This window comes from Ranitomeya imitator, chromosome 1, assembly GCF_032444005.1.
Source record: "Ranitomeya imitator isolate aRanImi1 chromosome 1, aRanImi1.pri, whole genome shotgun sequence".
NCBI lineage: Eukaryota > Metazoa > Chordata > Amphibia > Anura > Dendrobatidae > Ranitomeya > Ranitomeya imitator.
Genome location: NC_091282.1, coordinates 7,760,242 through 7,778,121, shown reverse-complemented (window position 1 = coordinate 7,778,121; position 17,880 = coordinate 7,760,242). Strand labels below are relative to the sequence as shown.

At 46.0% G+C, this 17,880-nt stretch overlaps 1 protein-coding gene across 2 annotated transcripts in view; it reads right to left on the bottom strand.

Annotated features, from left to right (window-relative positions):
• LOC138658198 (dual specificity testis-specific protein kinase 2-like) overlaps positions 1 to 17,880 on the bottom strand; it is an 86,147-nt gene that overhangs the window by 52,344 nt on the left and 15,923 nt on the right. The gene's annotated exons all lie outside the window — the stretch shown is intronic.

Here is a 17,880-nt window from a genome sequence, read left to right as displayed (position 1 = left end):
TAAGCGGTCGAAGAGGGAGCAGGAAGATAGATGGGAGGACAGTTCAAGATGGACGTGTTGTTCCAGTAGTTTTGAGGCATAGGGGAGAAGTGATATATGGCGATAGCTAGAAACAGAGGATGGGTCAAGAGAGGGCTTTTTGAGGATGGGTGTGATTGAGGCATGTTTAAAGCTTGAGGGGAAAACACCAGTTGTTAGTAATAGGTTGAACAGATGGGTTAGGGTTGGGATGAAAACTGTGGCGAGGTTTGGGATGAAGTGGGAATGGATCTGGTCAAGTGCACAGGTGGTGAGATGCGATCTTGAGAGTAGAGTGGAGAGTCCAGCTTCTGTAATGGTGGAGAAGTTGGTTTTGGAGGTGGAGGGCTGGGAAGTCGGGAGGAAGGGCTCTGGGGGTTGTCGACTAAAACTGTCTCTGATGTTCTCAATCTTCTGCTTTAAAAATTAGGAAAAGTCTTCAGCTGAGATGAGTAGGGAGGGAGGAGGTGCTGGGGGACCGAGGAGAGAACTGTTTAGGGTTGTGAGACAGGGAGGATATGAGATGAGAAGTAGGTTTGTTTTGCTGTGGCGAGTGTGGCCTTGAAAGTAGCGAGGGACTGTTTGAATGCGATGAAGTGCTCGTTGGAGTGGGATCTTTTCCATCTCCGCTGATCAGCCCTGGAAGCTCGCCTCAGTTCTTTGGTCAGGCTGGTGTGCCAGGGCTGTCTGTTGATTTTGCGAGCTTTGCTATGTGTGAGAGGGGCAAGAGTTTCCAAAGCTACAGCTATTGTGGTGTTATATAGAGCGGCAGCGTCATCCGCATTGTGTTGTGAACTTATGTCTGTGAGAGGGAGGAGGGATTCAGAGAGTGAATGTAGATCAAGAGGTTTAAGATTTCTGCGAGGGTGTGCAAGTTTGTGGGGTGGGGATTGTAGCCGGGGAGTGGAGAGGGAAGAGAATGTAAGTAGATTGTGGTCAGAAAGAGAAAGAGGTGAGTTAGAGAGGTTAGATAGGGAGCAGAGGTGGGTGAAGATGAGGTCCAGTGTGACCATCTTTGTGAGTGGCTGCAGAAGACCATTGAGCGAGGCCGAAGGAGGAAGTGAGAGATAGAAATTTAGTGGCAGCTGAGAGGGAAGAGTCAATGGGGATGTTGAAGTCGCCCATGATGATAGTGGGGATGTCCGCAGAAAGGAAATGAAGTAGCCAGGTGGTGAAGTGGTCAAAGAAGGTGGTGGTAGGCCCTGGGTGGCGGTAAATGACAGCCAGTTGGAGGTTGGAAGGGGAGTAGATGCGCACAGAGTGCACCTCAAAGGAAGGGAGGGTAACAGAGGGTGCAGTGGGATTGGGTGAAGGAGCAGTTATCTGACAGGAGAAAACCAACTCCTCCGGCATGCTTGCTGCTGCGGCGGGTTGTGCGAGAAAGGTAGAAGCCACCATAGGAAAGTGCAGCAGGAGAGGCTGTGTCAAAAGGGGTGAGCAAGGCTTCGGTGATGGCATGGAAGGAAAGTTTGTTAGTAATAAAAAGATCATGGATGTAGGAAAGCTTGTTGCAGACAGAGCGAGCGTTCCACAGAGCTCCTGTTAGTGGGACTGGGGAAGTGGGGGCTGAGTGAATGGGTATAAGGTTAGAGAGGTTACAGAAATTTGTGATAGAGCGTGGATGGGAGGAAGAACTGACTGTGGGGATGTGGTGAGGAGGACCAGGATTTGGAGAGATATCAATGAGGTGGCTGTCTGTGCTTTTAGACAGAGGATGGTATGTTGAGGAGCAGTTCTGAGGAGGAGGTGAGATGGATGGGGAGGATTGAGGAAGAAATGACCACTTGCTTACCAGGTGTAGGGATTAAGGGGGTTAGTGTAAAGTGAAGGATTATAGGGGTGAAAGTGAAAATAAACAGAAACATTGTTTACAGTGACTGGCCAGTTACCTTCAGTTCCCTTCTAGTTCAATTCTGGTTTTAATTCTACATTAATCTTCACACTTCTAGGACACCCTAATAGGAATCACACAGCAGACTGAAGTCATTGCAGACTTGTGCTATGCAATATATGTACTATATATAGAAGATGACAAGTTCTGAAGCATATGATTTCCGCTGATTATGACTTGAACAGGTCCTAGATTAAACCAAATCCAATCTTCACCATGAAGAACCAGTTTGGACCAAAGCTTCACCAGTGCAAGATTCAAAATATCGTAGAAGACAACAACTGAGAAAGAAGATGATTGCGACTGATCACAGGAGGGACATGGATTATCAAGATTTCAGGACTACTGCACGGATCACAGGATGGATGGAGACAATCACATGACCAGGACTACTGCACTGATTACAGGATGGACGGAGACAATCACAGGACCAGGACTACTGCACTGATTACAGGATGGACGGAGACAATCACAGGACCAGGACTACTGCACTGATCACAGGATGGACGGAGACAATCACAGGACAAGGACTACTGCACTGATCACAGGATGGACGGAGACAATCACAGGACAAGGACTACTGCACTGATCACAGGACGGATGGAGAAAATCACAGGACCAGGATTACTGCACTGATCTCAGGACGGACGGAGACAATCACAGGACCAGGACTACTGCACTGATCTCAGGACGGACGGAGACAATCACAGGACCAGGACTACTGCACTGATTACAGGATGGACGGAGACAATCACAGGACCAGGACTACTGCACTGATTACAGGATGGATGGAGACAATCACAGGACCAGGACTACTGCACTGATTACAGGACGGACGGAGACAATCACAGGACCAGGACTACTGCACTGATTACAGGATGGACGGAGACAATCACAGGACCAGGACTACTGCACTGATTACAGGATGGACGGACACAATCACAGGACCAGGACTACTGCACTGATTACAGGATGGACGGAGACAATTGTTCACAGGATGGACGGAGACAATCACAGGACAAGGACTACTGCACTGATTACAGGATGGATGGAGACAATCACAGGACAAGGACTACTGCACTGATTACAAGATGGACGGAGACAATCACAGGACAAGGACTACTGGACTGATTACAGGATGGACGGAGACAATCACAGGACAAGGACTACTGCACTGATTACAGGATGGACGGAGACAATCACAGGACAAGGACTACTGCACTGATTACAAGATGGACGGAGACAATCACAGGACAAGGACTACTGGACTGATTACAGGATGGACGGAGACAATCACAGGACAAGGACTACTGCACTGATTACAGGATGGACGGAGACAATCACAGGACAAGGACTACTGCACTGATTACAGGATGGACGGAGACAATCACAGGACAAGGACTACTGCACTGATCACAGGATGGACGGAGACAATCACAGGACAAGGACTACTGCACTGATCACATGATGGACGGAGACAATCACAGGACAAGGACTACTGCACTGATCACAGGATGGACGGAGACAATCACAGGACCAGGACTACTGCACTGATTACAGGATGGACGGAGACAATCACAGGACCGGGACTACTGCACTGATCTCAGGAAGGATAATAACAATAATAATAATCTCTATTTATATAGCGCCAACATATTCCGCAGCGCTTAACAGTTTAACAGTTTCAAACACAACAGTCTTAAGTAACAACGTTAACAATACAATAATTAAAGCACAATAAGACGACCCTGCTCGTGAGAGCTTACAATCTACAATGGAGACAATCACAGGACAAGGACTACTGCACTGATTACAGGATGGATGGAGACAATCACAGGACCAGGACTACTGCACTGATTACAGGATGGACGGAGACAATCACAGGACCAGGACTACTGCACTGACTACAGGATGGACGGAGACAATCACAGGACCAGGACTACTGCACTGATCACAGGATGGACGGAGACAATCACAGGACAAGGACTACTGCACTGATTACAGGATGGACGGAGACAATCACAGGACAAGGACTACTGCACTGATCACAGGATGGACGGAGACAATCACAGGACAAGGACTACTGCACTGATCTCAGGAAGGATAATAACAATAACATAATAATAATCTCTATTTATATAGCGCCAACATATTCCGCAGCGCTTTACAGTTTAACAGTTTCAAACACAACAGTCTTAAGTAACAACGTTAACAATACAATAATTAAAGCACAATAAGACGACCCTGCTCGTGAGAGCTTACAATCTACAATGGAGACAATCACAGGACAAGGACTACTGCACTGATTACAGGATGGACGGAGACAATCACAGGACCAGGACTACTGCACTGATTACAGGATGGACGGAGACAATCACAGGACAAGGACTACTGCACTGATCACAGGATGGACGGAGACAATCACAGGACAAGGACTACTGCACTGATCTCAGGAAGGATAATAACAATAACATAATAATAATCTCTATTTATATAGCGCCAACATATTCCGCAGCGCTTTACAGTTTAACAGTTTCAAACACAACAGTCTTAAGTAACAACGTTAACAATACAATAATTAAAGCACAATAAGACGACCCTGCTCGTGAGAGCTTACAATCTACAATGGAGACAATCACAGGACAAGGACTACTGCACTGATTACAGGATGGACGGAGACAATCACAGGACCAGGACTACTGCACTGATTACAGGATGGACGGAGACAATCACAGGACAAGGACTACTGCACTGATCACAGGATGGACGGAGACAATCACAGGACAAGGACTACTGCACTGATCTCAGGAAGGATAATAACAATAACATAATAATAATCTCTATTTATATAGCGCCAACATATTCCGCAGCGCTTTACAGTTTAACAGTTTCAAACACAACAGTCTTAAGTAACAACGTTAACAATACAATAATTAAAGCACAATAAGACGACCCTGCTCGTGAGAGCTTACAATCTACAATGGAGACAATCACAGGACAAGGACTACTGCACTGATTACAGGATGGACGGAGACAATCACAGGACCAGGACTACTGCACTGATCACAGGATGGACGGAGACAATCACAGGACAAGGACTACTGCACTGATCACAGGATGGACGGAGACAATCACAGGACCAGGACTACTGCACTGATTACAGGATGGACGGAGACAATCACAGGACCAGGACTACTGCACTGATCACAGGATGGACGGAGACAATCACAGGACAAGGACTACTGCACTGATCACAGGATGGACGGAGACAATCACAGGACCAGGACTACTGCACTGATCACAGGATGGACGGAGACAATCACAGGACCAGGACTACTGCACTAATCTCAGGATGGATGGAGACAATCACAGGATGGACGGAGAAAATCACAGGACCAGGACTACTGCACTGATCACACGATGGACAGAGGCAAGCACAGGATGGACAGAGAATCACAGGATCGGGATTATTATACTGTTCTAGGACTCTCAATAAAACTCCATCAACAGGAAATTAAAAAAAAAAAAAAAAAAAAACACAAGACTCCCCCCACATATCTTCACTGGTCATGGACCTTTCCAATTCTGTATATTCCTAATTTCCATGGCAGACAAACAACTAGGATCTTCTTAACTTCAAAGTAAATAATACTCAAAATGCTGCTGCTCCTCCGCGTCGTCCTCATAACCTTCAGCTGATCCATATTTCATTATAATTACAAGGTGGAACCCAGAAACAACATGACCTGTAGGCCATGAACATGACTACCTGAACTCTAACACCCTGCACCCACATACTACTGTGCACCCAAACTCCTCCAACTCCTCACATACACCTCTCTAACAGGTTTCCAATATGGATAGTTTTGCACCCCATCATGTAGTAAATATGTTCCTTTGCACATGGCTCCTATCACATACACCTCTCAGTGGTGCTATCATTAAGAAGGTGTGGCGTGTATGAAGGGCGCAGACTATGGACAACACCAGGAGTGATAAGAGCCAAATGTGGCCCTGTTTGTGTACAGGGAGAGGTGAATGGAGCAGGGTGGGGTTCACTAGGGTCACACGCTGTCAGCGCTGCCAGTAGTGGACATCTGGATGGAGCAAGCAATCCAAGATCCACCCGATTATGTCATTACAAATCCCAGCAGTACAAACATAGCTATATGGGCTATCACTTCCCAAATACTGATCTGTCTGTAATATAAGGGGTCAGTAACTGGAGATTCCATTATATGGAAGCCTGAACCACAGCCAGAGCCCTAAAATACCACAAAGTTTTGGAGTGTTCAATTATTTCATATGACCCCTGCAACCACATATTGGTGACTACACAAGACCCCAACAATCAACTATCACTACATGAGCCAACAACTACATGTTCCCAACTACACAAAACACGATAGCCATCTGTCCACTTTACACGAGACACCACAACTATTTAGTCCTTCTACACTAGATCCAACACCCTCCTGTCCTCTACTACACAACACCCCACAGCCACATATCCGCACTTCACGACATCCCACAACCACCTGTCTTCAGTGCACAAGAGCTTGAAATCTTCTGTGCCACCACACAAGATCCAACACCCTCCTGTCCTCCACTACACAAGACCCCACAACCTCATATCCGCACTTCACGAGATCCCACAATCACCTGTCTTCAGTACACAAGAGCTTGAAATCTTCTGTGCCACCACACAAGATCCGACACCCTCCTGTCCTCCACTACACAAGACCCCACAACCTCATATCCGCACTTCACGACATCCCACAATCACCTGTCTTCAGTACACAAGAGCTTGAAATCTTCTGTGCCACCACACAAGATCTGACACCCTCCTGTCCTCCACTACACAAGACCCCACAGCCACATATCCGCACTTCACGAGATCCCACAATCACCTGTCTTCAGTACACAAGAGCTTGATATCTTCTGTGCCACCACACAAGATCCAACACCCTCCTGTCCTCCACTACAGAAGACCCCACAGCTACATATCCGCACTTCACGAGATCCCACAATCACCTGTCTTCAGTGCACAAGAGCTTTAAATCTTCTGTGCCACCACACAAGATCCAACACCCTCCTGTCCTCCACTACACAAGACCACACAACCTCATATCCATACTTCACGAGATCCCACAATCACCTGTCTTCCATACACAAAAGCTTGAAATCTTCTGTGCCACCACACAAGATCCAACACCCTCCTGTCCTCCACTACAGAAGACCCCACAGCCACATATCCGCACTTCACGAGATCCCACAACCAGCTGTCTTCAGTACACAAGAGCTTGAAATCTTCTGTGCCACCACACAAGATCCAACACCCTCCTGTCCTCCACTACACAAGACCACACTGCCACATATCCGCACTTCACGAGATCCCACAACCACCTGTCTTCAGTACGCAAGAGCTTGAAATCTTCTGTGCTACCACACAAGATACAACACCCTTCTGTCCTCCACTACAGAAGACCCCACAACCTCATATCTATACTTCACGAGATCCCACAATCACATGTCTTCAGTGCACAAGAGCTTGAAATCTTCTGTGCCACCACACAAGATACAACACCCTTCTGTCCCAACTACACAAGACACCAAAACCACCTACTCTCCACAAGACCCCACAGCTACAGTTGAAACTAGAAGTTTACATACACTATATACACAGCCAAGCCAGATCTCCATTTTGCACTGACGAGGGGCAGTACCCCTAAACACAGTGTCTGCAAATTGAGATTCTGGTTTGGCTATTATCCTAAGTAATGTGACAAGGCTCGTTAAAGGGTCGACATTGACTTGTAGGATCGCTACTTCCAATAGGTGGCACTACAGTTCTAGTTCTCCTCTCTGAAGAGACAATTTGCATAACTAGCATACACTATATGACACATCTGCATGTTTTTGTCAATTTCTGTTATGAAATCAGAATAAACCTTTCCTGTTTTAGGTCAATTAGGATTACCATAATCTGTATAAATAATCGCCAGTTGGGACTTCCGGATGCTGTCCCCGAATCCTATAAGGCACCGCAGCAGTAACAGCCGCGTCGTTACTACGCATGTGCGGGAATAGCGGTGCTCTGACAATTTCTGTTGCCCAGCGGTGTTGCGTGCGTGTCCGGCGCTGCCGACATTTTGCCACTGGCCAGAGCCCCGACACCTCCACGGTTCCATGTGCAGTGGTCTGCGGGAATATGGCCACCGCCTGCGCATACGTAGATGGTGATCTCAGGACCAAGATCTCGAAATCAAAATGTCGGCAGAGCCCCGGGACACCCATGCAGCACAGCTGGGCACTGGAGAGACCTGCAGCACCGGCCAGCAATCGTTGGGCACCAAGGGACACCCGGCAGCAGCACAAGATTCCCGCAGCAGCGTGCCGCACATAGGAGCCCCCCTCATCCTTGCCTGCAGTATCACCCCACTCCTGCCTCCTCCAGCAGTGACCCTGGGACCCCGCTACAGTATTGCCACATAATCTGCTATTCTCATGATGTCATCTATTTTGTGAAGTGCAATAGTCTGTCCTGCAGCAAAACAACCCCACTACATGTTGCTGCCACCACCATGTTTCACAGTTGGGATGGTGTTCTTAGGCTTCCAAGCTTCTCCCTCTTTCCTCCAAACGTAGCGATGGTCATTGTGCTTAAACAGTTCAATTTTAGTTTCATCAGACACACAAGAATTAAGGTCTTTGTTCCATGTGTGCATTTCCAAATATTAATCTGCCTTTTTTATGTTTCTTTTGGAGTAATGGCTTCTTCCCGGCACAGTGGCCTTCAGCCCATGTTGATACATTGCTCTTTTCACTGTGGATATTGACACAATATTACCAGCTTCCGCCATCATCTTCACAAGGTCTTATGCTTTTGTCCTTGGGTTGATATGCATATGTCGGACCAAAGCACGTTCACCTCTAGGACACAGAACCAGTCTCTTTCCTGAGCGGTATGATGGCTGGACATTCCCATCTTGTTTGTACTTGAGCATAATTGTTTAGACAGATGAATGAGGCACCTTCAGGTATCTTCAAATTGTACCCAAGGACGAGCCAGACTTGTGCAAGTCCACAATTCTCTCCCTAATATCTTGGCTGATTTCCTGAGACCTTCCCATGATACTACACAAAGAAGCAATGTGTTTCAGGTGTGCATGAAAATATATCTACATGTGTGTCTCTAACTCAGATGTTGCCAAAAAAAAGAAATCAGAAGCTTCAAAACACCTGACATCGTCATATGGGCAGTCTAGAATTGTGTAAAGGCACAGTAATCTTCGTGCATAAAAACGTTTGAGTTTTCGATAAGTAATAAAAATGCCTTAAAACATTCTCTGGCTCTCATTATTCTGGCTTTTGGCAAATATTAATAATTATGGTAATCCTAATTGACTTAAAACTGTGAAAGGCTTATTGTGATTTCATGTCAGATATTAAGAAAATCATCGGCCTTACTAACTATGTTACTATGAACTCAGTCGAGGGGTTCAAGAGAGGCATGGATGTCTTCCTGGAGCAGAACAATATTGTATCATACAATTAGGTTCTGTAGAAGGACGTAGATCTGGGGATTTATTATGATGGAATATAGGCTGAACTGGATGGACAAATGTCTTTTTTCGGCCTTACTAACTATGTTACTATGTAGATGTGTCTTTACATACAACTGTATATAACTGCACTTCACAAGACCTCATAACCGCCTATTCCCCACACTACAGTCATGGACAAAAATTTTGAGAATGAGACAAATATTTTTTTTTTTTTGTTTAACCCCTTTACCCCCAAGGGTGGTTTGCACGTTAATGACCAGGCCAATTTTTACAATTCTGACCACTGTCCCTTTATGAGGTTATAACTCCGAAACGCTTCAACGGATCCTGGTGATTCTGACATTGTTTTCTCGTGACATATTGTACTTCATGATAGTGGTAAAATTTCTTTGATAGTACCTGCGTTTATTTGTGAAAAAAACGGAAATTTGGCGAAAATTTTGAAAATTTCGCAATTTTCAAACTTTGAATTTTTATGCAATTAAATCACAGAGATATGTCACACAAAATACTTAATAAGTAACATTTCCCACATGTCTCCTTTACATCAGCATAATTTTGGAACCAATTTTTTTTTTTGTTAGGGAGTTATAAGGGTTAAAAGTTGACCAGCAATTTCTCATTTTTACAACACCATTTTTTTTTAGGGACCACGTCTCATTTGAAGTCATTTTGAGGGGTCTATATGATAGAAAATGCCCAAGTGTGACACCATTCTAAAAACTGCACCCCTCAAGGTGCTCAAAACCACATTCAAGAAGTTTATTAACCCTTCAGGTGTTTAATAGGAATTTTTGGAATGTTTAAATAAAAATGAACATTTAACTTTTTTACACAAAAAATTTACTTCAGCTCCAATTTGTTTTATTTTACCAAGGGTAACAGGAGAAATTGGACACAAAAAGTTGTTGTCCAATTTGTCCTGAGTACGCTGATACCCCATATGTGGCAGTAAACCACTGTTTGGGCGCATGGGAGAGCTCGGAAGGGAAGGAGCGCTATTTGACTTTTCAATGCAAAATTGACAGGAATTGAGATGGGACGCCATGTTGCGTTTGGAGAGCCACTGATGTGCCTAAACATTGAAACCCCCCACAAGTGACACCATTTTGGAAAGTAGACCCCCTAAGGAACTTATCTGGATGTGTGGTGAGCACTTTGACCCACCAAGTGCTTCACAGAAGTTTATAATGCAGAACCGTAAAAATAAAAAATCATATTTTTTCACAAAAATTATATTTTTGCCCCCAATTTTTTATTTTTCCAAGGGTAAGAGAAGAAATTGGACCTCAAAAGTTGTTGTCCAATTTGTCCCGAGTACGCTGATACCCCATATGTGGCAGTAAACCACTGTTTGGGCGCATGGGAGAGCTCGGAAGGGAAGGAGCGCCGTTTGACTTTTCAATGCAAAATTGACAGGAATTGAGATGGGACGCCATGTTGCGTTTGGAGAGCCACTGATGTGCCTAAACATTGAAACCCCCCACAAGTGACACCATTTTGGAAAGTAGACCCCCTAAGGAACTTATCTGGATGTGTGGTGAGCACTTTGACCCACCAAGGGCTTCACAGAAGTTTATAATGCAGAGCCATAAAAATAAAACAAAATTTTTTTCCCACAAAAATTATTTTTTAGCCCCCAGTTTTGTATTTTCCCTAGGGTAACAGGAGAAATTGGACCACAAAAGTTGTTGTCCAATTTGTCCTGAGTACGCTGATACCCCATATGTGGGGGGGAACCACCGTTTGGGCGCATGGGAGGGTTCGGAAGGGAAGGAGCGCCATTTGGAATGCAGACTTAGATGGAATGGTCTGCAGGCGTCACATTGCGTTTGCAGAGCCCCTAATGTACCTAAACAGTAGAAACCCCCCACAAGTGACACCATTTTGGAAAGTAGACCCCCTAAGGAACTCATCTTGATGTGTTGTGAGAGCTTTGAACCCCCAAGTATTTCACTACAGTTTATAACGCAGAGCCATGCAAATAAAAAATATTTTTTTTTCCACAAAAATTATATTTTAGCCCCCAGTTTTGTATTTTTCCAAGGTTAGCAGGAGAAATTGGACCCTAAATGTTGTTGTCCAATTGGTCCTGAGTACGCTGATACCCGATATGTGGGGGGGAACCACCGTTTGGGCGCATGGGAGGGCTCGGAAGGGAAGGAGCATCATTTGGAATGCAGACTTAGATGGATTGGTCTGCAGGCGTCACATTGCGTTTGCAGAGCCCCTAATGTACCTAAACAGTAGAAACCCCCCACAAGTGACCCCATATTGGAAACTAGACCCCTCAATGAACTTATCTAGATGTGTTGTGAGAACTTTGAACCCCCAAGTGTTTCACTACAGTTTATAACGCAGAGCCGTGAAAATAAAAAATCTTTTTGTTTTCCCACAAAAATTATTTTTTAGCCCCCAGTTTTGTATTTTCCCAAGGGTAACAGGAGAAATTGGTCCACAAAAGTTGTTGTCCAATTTGTCCTGAGTACGCTGATACCCCATATGTTGGGGTAAACCCCTGTTTGGGCACACAGGAGAGCTCGGAAGGGAAGGAGCACTGTTTTACTTTTTCAACGCAGAATTGGCTGGAATTGAGATCGGACGCCATGTCGTGTTTGGAGAGCCCCTGATGTGCCGAAACAGTGGAAACCCCCCAATTATAACTGAAACCCTAATCTAAACACACCCCTAACCCTAATTCCAACGGTAACCCTAACCACACCTCTAACCCTGACACACCCCTAACCCTAATCCCAACCCTATTCCCAACTGTAAATGTAATCTAAACCCTAACCCTAACTTTAGCCCCAACCCTAACTGTAGCCCCAACCCTAACCCTAACCCTAATCCTAGCCCTAACCCTAGCCCTAACCCTAACCCTAACCCTAGCCCTAACCCTAGCCCTAGCCCTAACCCTAGCCCTAACCCTAGCCCTAGCCCTAACCCTAACCCTAGCCCTAGCCCTAACCCTAGCCCTAACCCTAGCCCTAACCCTAACCCTAACCCTAGCCCTAACCCTAGCCCTAGCCCTAACCCTAGCCCTAATGGGAAAATGGAAATAAATACATTTTTTTTTATTTTTCCCTAACTAAGGGGGTGATGAAGGGGGGTTTGATTTACTTTTATAGCGAGTTTTTTAGCGGATTTTTATGATTGGCAGCCGTCACACACTGAAAGACCCTTTTTATTGCAAAAAATATTTTTTGCAATACCACATTTTGAGAGCTATAATTTTTCCATATTTTGGTCCACAGAGTCATGTGAGGTCTTGTTTTTTGCGGGACGAGTTGACGTTTTTATTGAAAACATTTTTGGGCACGTGACATTTTTTTATCGCTTTTTATTCCGATTTTTGTGAGGAAGAATGACCAAAAGCCAGCTATTCATGAATTTCTATTGGGGGAGGCGTTTATACCGTTCCGCGTTTGGTAAAATTGATAAATCAGTTTTATTCTTCGGGTCAGTACGATTACAGCGATACCTCATTTATATCATTTTTTTATGGTTTGGTGCTTTTATACGATAAAAACTATTTTACAGAAAAAATAATTATTTTTGCATCGCTTTATTCTCAGGACTATAACTTTTTTATTTTTTTGCTGATGATGCTGTATGGCGGCTCTTTTTTTGCGGGACAATATGACGCTTTCAGCGGTGCCATGGTTATTTATATCTGTCCTTTTGATCGCGTGTTATTCCACTTTTTGTTCGGCGGTATGATAATAAAGCGTTGTTTTTTGCCTCGTTTTTTTTTTTTTCTTACGGTGTTTACTGAAGGGGTTAACTAGTGGGCCAGTTTTATAGGTCGGGCCGTTACGGACGCGGCGATACTAAATATGTGTACTTTTATTGGTTTTTTTTATTTAGATGAAGAAATGTATTTATGGGAATAATATTTTTTTTTTTTTCATTATTTTGGAATATTTTTTTTTATTTTTTTTACACATTTGGAAATTTTTTTTTTTACTTTTTTACTTTGTCCCAGGGGGGGACATCACAGATCAGTGATCTGACAGTTTGCACAGCACTCTGTCAGATCACTGATCTGATAGGAGTGCAGGCTGCTTCACAGTGCCTGCTCTGAGCAGGCTCTGTGAAGCCACCTCCCTGCCTGCAGGACCCGGATCCGCGGCCATCTTGGATCCGGGGCTCGAGCAGGGAGGGAGGTGAGGAGACCCTCGCAGCAACGCGATCACATCGCGTTGCTGCGGGGGGGCTCAGGGAAGCCCGCAGGGAGCCCCCTCCCTGCGCGGTGCTTCCCTGCACCGCCGGCACATCGCGATCATCTTTGATCGCGGTGTGCCAGGGGTTAATGTGCCGGGGGCGGTCCGTGACCGCTCCTGGCACATAGTGCCGGATGTCAGCTGCGATAAGCAGCTGACACCCGGCCGCGATCGGCCGCGCTCCCCCCGTGAGCGCGGCCGATCGGCTATGACGTACTATCCCGTCCAGGGTCAGATAAGCCCAGGGCACCTCGACGGGATAGTACGTCTAAGGTCACAGAGGGGTTAAATAGTTTTTTATTGAAAGCAAACATGCACAATACAATTTATGCACTGTCCAGTATTTTACAAAAATTTTAACATTTTCCAAACCCCCAACAATCCCAACCATACCCAAACCTCCCCCTCCCCTGACAGCTCCTTCCCAGTTATACTTTTGTTACCAGTATTGATGGTTCCTTGAGCCATTTGACTCACTTATGTTCGCTTGTTCCTTTGGCACTCTCTTCCTTTCAGAGGCTCTCACTCTCCCGTTTCCCATAACTATTCATCCCAGCTCGAGCCACGGAGACCACATTTTGTCAAACGTTTCTATTTTCCCACGTCTTTTATAGACCCCCTTTTCCAGATTGAGACCATGTTTAACATAATTCAGGAATTCACCCCTCGTAGGCGGCTCCTCCTTGATCCAGTTCCTTGCTATTACCTTCCTTGCCATGTATAATAGCCTAGCTATTGCTATCTTCCAGATGTTATCCACTCTAATTTCCTCTACATATCCTAGTATACACACTATCGGATCTCTCGGCACTCTGCATTTATACGCCCCTTCCACACGGCTCATTACCACCAACCAGAAAGCAACCAGTCTTGGACATGTCCACATCATGTGGTATATTCCTGCATTCCCAGTCTTACATCTCGGGCACTCAGAGTCAGCTCGCAACCCCGCTCTGCACAACACTTCCGGTGATTTATAGACTCTGTGCAAGATGTACAGCTGCGATAGTCTATACGGCTCGCTCAGCGACACTCGTGGAACCGACTCCAACACCGATTCCCAGGTTTCATCCTCCATTGGGCCTAAATCTCTTTCCCATTTCGCTCTCGCTTTTAAAGGGAAGTCTAACAAATATGCATGTAGAAGGTCCTTATAAAGGGTGGTAATGACTCCCCTTGTGGACCCTTCCCCACACACGTATTCCAGAACTATGTCCTCTTGGATCTCAACACCACCGCCCCTGTTTTGAGCTTTAAAAGCATGCTTCATCTGGGCATATTGATACTCACCAGTCGGTCTCAGTCCAAACTCCCCTTGCAGCTGCGAAAAGGACTTTAATCCTTGTTGTTGAACTATCTGAGCCACCAAGTGGATTCCTTTGGCCCTCCACTCCGCCAGCACTCCAAGGGCCGCAAACTCAACCAAATTATTATTAAACCATATCGGTGTAAATTTAGTCAGCCCCGTAACCCCCCGAATATGTCGCAGTCTGGTCCATAATTTATGTATCAAAAACATAGTTGGGTATAATTTCCCCAATACTCCCAAGGAACCATCCTCCAGACACTGCGCTACCGGTCGTCGGTCTGTCACCCTCTCCATCAAGTGCTGCACCGCACTGGCAGACGCCTCCCGCGCCCAGCCCTTCAAATGCTGGCTCTGGGCTGCAAGAAAGTATAACTCAGGATTGGGTAAAGCCAATCCTCCATCTTCCTTGGGTCGCTGAAGCGTCTCCAGGCGAATATGTGGGTACCGCCTCCCCCATATCAGACTTCTAAATAGAGCATTAATCTGCCGGAATTTCCCACGTGGAATCCAAACTGGCGCGTTATGTAGGACGTAGAGTAATTTGGGCATCAGAACCATTTTAATTAGATTAACCCTCCCCACCACCGATAAGTGCAATTTATTCCATGCATCCACTTTTGCTTTAAGGGCGCCCACGAGAGGTGTCAAATTCCTATACAGAAACTCTGTAACTGGCATCGAGATCCATATTCCCAGGTATCTGAAAAGGGATACCACCCTAAGCCGCCCCTCTCCCAATGGCTCACTTCTGCTCTCCTCCACCCCATCCACCTCAAAGAGGACCGATTTATCCCAGTTTATCCTCAATCCCGATAAGTCTCCAAATTTCCCAACGATCTCGATAGCCCCATTCAAGGCTTCATCCGGGTCCGCTAGGAACACTAGGATGTCGTCTGCATATAACGCAATCTTCTCCTCAACACTCCCATAACTGAACCCAGGGACTTCATCCGACTGTCGGATCTTGGCGGCCAATGGCTCCACAGCTAAGGCAAACAGAAGGGGCGACAGTGGGCAACCCTGCCTCGTACCCCTGGCCAGCTTTATAGGCTGAGAAAGTTCCCCATTCACTCTAATTCTAGCTGTTGGTAGTGAATATAACAGTTGAGTCCACGCCACAAATTGCGGGCCAATACCCATACATTTCAACACCCGCCAGAGATATCCCCACTCCACACTGTCAAACGCCTTATGGGCGTCCAAGGATGCAATAACCCTTCGGCCACAATTGTCAGACTTCAGCTGCAGGTTCATATGCAGCCTCCGCAGATTAACCGCTGTAGATCTGTCAGGCATAAAACCAGACTGATCCGGATGCACAAGGTTAGTAATGACACTAGACAGACGGGTAGCTAACACCTTGGCCAAGAGTTTGACATCAATGGTTAACAGAGAGATTGGCCGATATGACTCAGGCTTCCCCAGATCCTTATCCTCCTTCGGAATAACCACTATAATAGCCTCCCTCATAGATGCTGGGAGATACCCTTTACATCCAGCCTCCTCCAGTACTAACTTTAATCTGGGAATCAGCACTTCCTCCAAACTTTTATAGATTTCGGCTGGTAACCCATCAACCCCAGGTGCCTTCCCATTGGCCATAGACTTCAGCGCCCGACTCAGTTCCTCCTCGGTGATAGGGGCATCGAGGCTCACCCTATCCTCCTCACTCAATTTCGGAAGACCCAGACTCTCAAGGAAAGTCTCCGTATCTCCGGCTGACTCATTGACCCTGGAGGAATATAAGTCCGCGTAAAAGTCCGCAAAGACCTTTATAATATCAGGTGTTTCAGATACCCTGCTCCCCCCATCCGAAACCAACGAGTGTACATATGAGGTACTACGCTGAGCCGCGGCTACCACCGATAGCATGTGTCCCACTGTTTCTCCCTCCTGAAAATAAGCCACCCTCTGAAACTCCCGCTTCCTTTCAGCTTTTCCCAGCAGAATCTTTTCCATACAATTTTGCGCTGTTCTCAACCTTTTCTCAGCCTCGGAGGTCCCCAGTACTACCATCTCGTCCTCCGCGGCTTTCAACTCTTCCAATGCCACTCCCTCCGCTTCCCTTGTCCTCCTCTTACACCTACTAATGTCTCTAAAAAGTAGCCCTCTCAGGTACGCTTTCATTGCATCCCAAACAGTCAGAGCATCAGTACTCCCATCATTTAACGCAAAGAATTCCGTCACCTCTTTCCCTATACCGTCCAAGTCAATACTCTGTAACCAGTTAGGGTGGATCTTCCATTCTCTCCCGCTTGTAGTCCGTGTCCCCAACAACCTAACCTCCACCTCAATTGGACTATGATCCGAAAGGGCCCTCGGCAGATAACGCACCTCCCCCACCATTGTGTCCAACAGGCGGTTACCCAGTGCCATATCAATTCTGGATAGCGTAGCATGAGCCGGCGAATAGCACGAGTATCCTCTCTCCCCAACATGTCTGACTCTCCATAGATCAATCATGCCTAATTCACGCACATAGGTTCCAAATGTTGTAGTGTGCCCCTCCGACCTATTCTGGGCGTTCTTATTTTTATCCCAAAAGTCATCGCATATATTGTTCAAATCCCCAATAATTAAGAGTGGCAGTGGTTCCCATCGTTCCACCCTCTCCAATACCTCCCTGATCTTCTTACTTGAATATGGAGGTGGAATATACATTGCCGCAACACACAATCTCACTCCATACAATATACATTGTATCACCACATACTGACCCTCAGCATCCACGCATACTTTCACCTCTTCATACTGCACTCCCACCGGCACCAATACTGACACCCCTCTTGAGTACGTCGAGAAGGTAGAGTGATACCCTTTCTGTATCCAACGTCTATTCAGTACGTCCACTTTCTCCTGTATCAAGTGCGT